The sequence below is a fragment of the Brienomyrus brachyistius genome, chromosome 7, assembly GCF_023856365.1.
Source record: "Brienomyrus brachyistius isolate T26 chromosome 7, BBRACH_0.4, whole genome shotgun sequence".
In the NCBI taxonomy this organism is placed as follows: Eukaryota; Metazoa; Chordata; class Actinopteri; order Osteoglossiformes; family Mormyridae; genus Brienomyrus; species Brienomyrus brachyistius.
The window spans coordinates 20,651,819-20,656,446 of NC_064539.1; the positions used below are offsets into that span (position 1 = coordinate 20,651,819).

A 4,628-nucleotide genomic window follows, 5' to 3' on the forward strand; every position below is an offset into this window, starting at 1 on the left:
CCTTACAGACTATTTACAAGGTAATAAAACACTTACATACATGTAAATGCGTGTGCATGTGTGTGCAGACTTGCCTCGAATCGAAAATCTCACGCCAGCCAGCTGAGCAAAGTTGGCCACCCACATGGATGGCACACAGTGACCTGGAGAATTCCCTGATGTGCTTCACCAACAGGACCAGAGCCTGCAACACAAACAGGAAAGTATTACCTACGAGTGTAATGACTCAGTTTGTCAGTATTTATATTGCCATGCTTCTCACACTCTGTTGACATTGGTGCTCAGTCTGCTTTCTGACCATATCAATCTGCATTGAAGCTGAGTACCAACATCTCTTGCACACCATCTTGGTCATGAGTCATTAGCATCTTCTGGGTGATTCGGTAGTTATGTTTGTCCGGTTAGGCTTTTTATTAGCTGTGCTGTGTGGCAAAGGTGATATCCAAAGTCATATTAGTACCTCATTCGCTTAGTAGACATTAAGTCTCTGCCACATTGTGATACTTAAAATTTCACAATGTGACTCATTTTCACATCTCTTTTTTGTAATCTTTTATAATTGAGTTACCCGGTAACTTACTATGCCGTAAAGAGGTAATCATAGCAACAATAAGATTATGTGGTTTGGCAAGAATAAAAAAAAAGAAATATGTATGGATAGTGCTTGTATTTTTGACTTTACTTAATGTTTTTTTTTTAGTTTACATAAATCACAATTTTCCTGATTTAGTAAAAATTTGGAAAGATCAAGTAAATGTATCAGCTTTGCGATCTATTACGTAATTTCATGGAGTACTAAATGTAATGTCAATGAGACTACATCTTTTACAGTGTTATTCTTATCTTAACTTCCGGTCATCAGAATCCCTTTCAACCTTCAAGATATGCTTCAAGACTCATCTGTTCCAGGAACACCTCCGCTAGCTCTCCAGCCACTGACCTGTCCTATCTTCATCTGTGATTCCTCTGTGGTCTGAGGCGCATCCTGAATGCCATTTTTTGCACTTGTCTGTGATTGAATGGCTCTCTCATTAGCTTCCTGCTATGTTTGTAATCTATAGTCTTGCTCTGATGCTCACTTTAACTTTCACTTGCTGCTGGTCATTCATTGGAAGATCAGTCTAACTACACTTGCTTGGTTGGGTCCTTGACAGCTGTATGTTTGTAATGTAATATCAGTCTTGCTTGTATGTGACTTTAGACAAAGACATCTGTTAAGTAAATAAACGTAAATGTAGATGCAAGCTAACCGTTAAACCAGTACACCTCTGTTGGTATATATGACCATTTTTTGGTGGCATATCTGTCGAGCTCACTGTGTTTGTGTGAATGCATTACAGTAGTCATATCACCCCTTGGAGTCATACACATTTGGATCAACTTTGGGTCATCTTACCTGCTCAGTTGGAGAAACTGTGATGGTACAATTTTGATTTCTGGTTAGTGTCATGCCTGCTGCATAATCACAAAATATCTCCCACATGCAGCTGGACAGAAACATTTCGACCACATTTATACCTGACATCCTTACCTCTGGCCTGGATGCTTTTTAAAAGCTATTTTGGTTTTTTAGTGACCACACATGGCTTACAATCTCCTTAGGTTTTGTGTTTGTGCATTTTATTTCAGCAAGAACTGCGTAAAAATCACCGGCATTTTTTTGCAAACTTACTAGGCTAAATTCTAGCATATCCTGTCACAGGAAAGTGAGGATCAAAACCACAAAGATCTCAAAACCCGAAACCTCAGCTGTTTGGAAGAAGAGGCACACGAATCACACATCCACTTCTGCACACCTTGGGCCCACGGGCTTATCGCCCTTCCAGTTCGCTAGGCTGCCTTACTTACATATGCGGCTATTGATTTCCCCCCTCGACGCATAGCCAAAGGAAGGCCGTTCTTGTTCCCAGGCATTGTTAAGATGCAGAGGCGGTACACCCCTGTCTCTCATGTTCGCGGAGATCAGAGGCAGCACTTAAGATGACCGTGCAGTGCTCCTACATCATGGCTCCGTCCCCCTCTTCCCGTTCCATGACTTCCATGTGAGGAAATGCTTTGAAGGCGGAGATGGTGACAGATTATCCATCCATCTTCTAACCACTTATCCTGATGAAGGTCATGAGGACTGGGGGGGGGGGGGCATTGGAGACTATCCCAGACAGTACAGGGCACAAGGGTAGAGTACACCCTGGAACGTTGCATGTTTTGGTCTACAGAAGGAATACTGCATGACACATGGAGAACATCTGTAACTAAATTACAAATTAAATGGATTAAATGGTGTTCTTCACCTTTAAGTCATGTACCGCGGTACAATGAACTTAATTTCTAACCGGAATCCAACCATCTGGAGTCCCAGGATGCACAGGGCACCATGCAGGGGTACACTCTGGACAGGATGCCAGTACAATTAGACACATCTGTCTGTCCACTCATCCGTCCATCCCTCCATCAATCCATCCGTCTTCGACCTGCTTATCCCGATCAGGGTTGCAGAGAGGCCAGAAGCCAATCGCAGATGACACAAGGCAGAAAGGCCTGTACAGGGCACAGACAGGACACCACTAGAAAAGACCTGGTGTTTAAAATTGGCGACTCCTTCACAGAACATATGTTATGATGTAATATTTGTCTGCTAAATAAAAACTAATATAAATACATATAAAATAATATACCACTATTTATATTACACTACAATATAATGAACCAAACATACAAAGGGGTCATTTGTATCTGAAAAAAATCAACTAATTTAGAAAGAACAGAAAGTCATACATATTTGGTATTTAGTCTGTATATGTCACCTAATTACAAAATTGAAATAAATTTTATCGCATTCTTTCTAGGCATTCACTGATCCAAACAGGGGTTTGTTGACTCAAAACCCCCTTCTAAAAAACACAGGACATAAAATTAGGCAGTCAGTCGGGCAGACACACAGACAGACAGACACACACCTATGCGCACATGCAGTCAGAGTGAAAGAGAGAGACCTGTACTTGTATCTTTGTGAGCACCGTCCATTCATTTCTATGGGCAAAACCCAAATCCCAACAATGACAACCTTAACCCTACCCAGCCCTAACCTTAACCATAAGTAACCAAACAAAAATACAAGACTTTTGGCATTTTTTGTTTTTTGATTGCAGTCTCAGATTTTTATAAAACTGAATTTCCCCTTGTGAGGATCAAGAAAAATAATCCACACAATGTCAAATAATAGGCTTTTATCACATTGTGGGACCATTTGGTCCCCACAATGAAATGTATACCTGGACCACACACACACCTGCTAAGGGTAATCAGTTCACCTGAGGAGAATGAGGAAATCCAGTTACCTAGAAGAAACAGAATGAAAACATGGACACAACCTGCCCACTCAACAAACTTCAGAATTCAGACCCCTGAAACTGAGGCTGATCCATTGTGCCACTCTTAACTTTTACTGTATTTTACAGTTTTCCTGTGTGTTACTCTCCACGACTATGTTTACAAGAACTTAACTGGGAAATATCGAGAAGAAATCCACCATTACTGTGTACACGTAATTACATTAGATATCCAATGACAGTTTAAGGTATCGTTATGATGTACATTTCTGTTTAAAAACAAAGAAAAATAATGTCGACCATCCATTTTCAACCGAATGACTTTAAGATACGTGAAACGTGCTGTAACTTCCAGAAAGCCACTTGATTAAATATGCGGGAATTGCAAAGTAACAATTAAATATCAATACACAATAATACTGATGCTTCGACATTTGTTCATTTTATTGGGTTGAACGCTGTCGAACATGCCTGAATTTGTTTCTCCATAACTTCAGCTTCGTACAAGAAAACATCCAATTCCATACACGTGGATATTAGGAGGAAATCAGCCATCGTATAATTAAGAAAGTATAATTCACCATATACTAATGGCGTAGACGTGGGTGTCTCATTAACGGTATATAGAAAATATGATGACAGCAAAGTTGCAGGAGACTACAAAAGTAGTTCGGGTTTTTACTTATGGTATTTTTGTGAAATATCTGCTTGTTGCTATCTACTTGACTAAACAAATATGACTTTTTAAATAAATTAATTAATGCTGTTTAAACCAAAAGCTCTTTAAAATATTACTTGTCAAATGCCCATTTAAAGTAAGTACGTTATAAATGTCACTACGGAATAATATTACGTTTACTTACAGAAAATATTTTTGAGAGAAAAAGGCATATATTGCAGAAACATCTACCAATATATTAAACAACTTTAATGCCGAATCGTTTTAAGTTTCTACGAATTGCAAAAAAAATTTGCTTTAAATTCACATTTACCCGTTGACTAGGCGCTCAGCATCGGCTCTTTGCGCGTCATGAGAACATTCCAGTCTGGTAAAGTCAGTTTAGTATTTGAATAGTACAGAAGAACCGCCTCCTTATGATTGGCTAGCAACTGCTCCTGTGGGCGGGGAACTCACGTCAGTCACGGTCCGATTCCCATATCCATTGGCGTAAAATTTTGGAGGCGGAGACAAACCCGGAGTATATATAGTCTGGCTAAGGATTTCAGGCTAATGATTGCTTTCTCACAGAGAGGGTGCCAGAGAGCTGTATTCAATGTTACTCCACAGACCTGACTTAA

The 4,628-nt window shown here is 39.8% G+C and overlaps 1 long non-coding RNA gene across 1 annotated transcript; it reads right to left on the bottom strand.

The window, feature by feature from the left end:
* Positions 1-941: 941 nt before the first annotated feature.
* Positions 942-4,365, bottom strand: LOC125746271 (uncharacterized). Its single transcript, XR_007398907.1, has 3 exons — positions 4,322-4,365; positions 3,290-3,338; positions 942-2,538 (listed from the first exon to the last, which is right to left on the bottom strand). It is a non-coding gene; the product is annotated as an uncharacterized LOC125746271 (long non-coding RNA).
* Between the last annotated feature and the right edge of the window lie 263 nt (positions 4,366-4,628).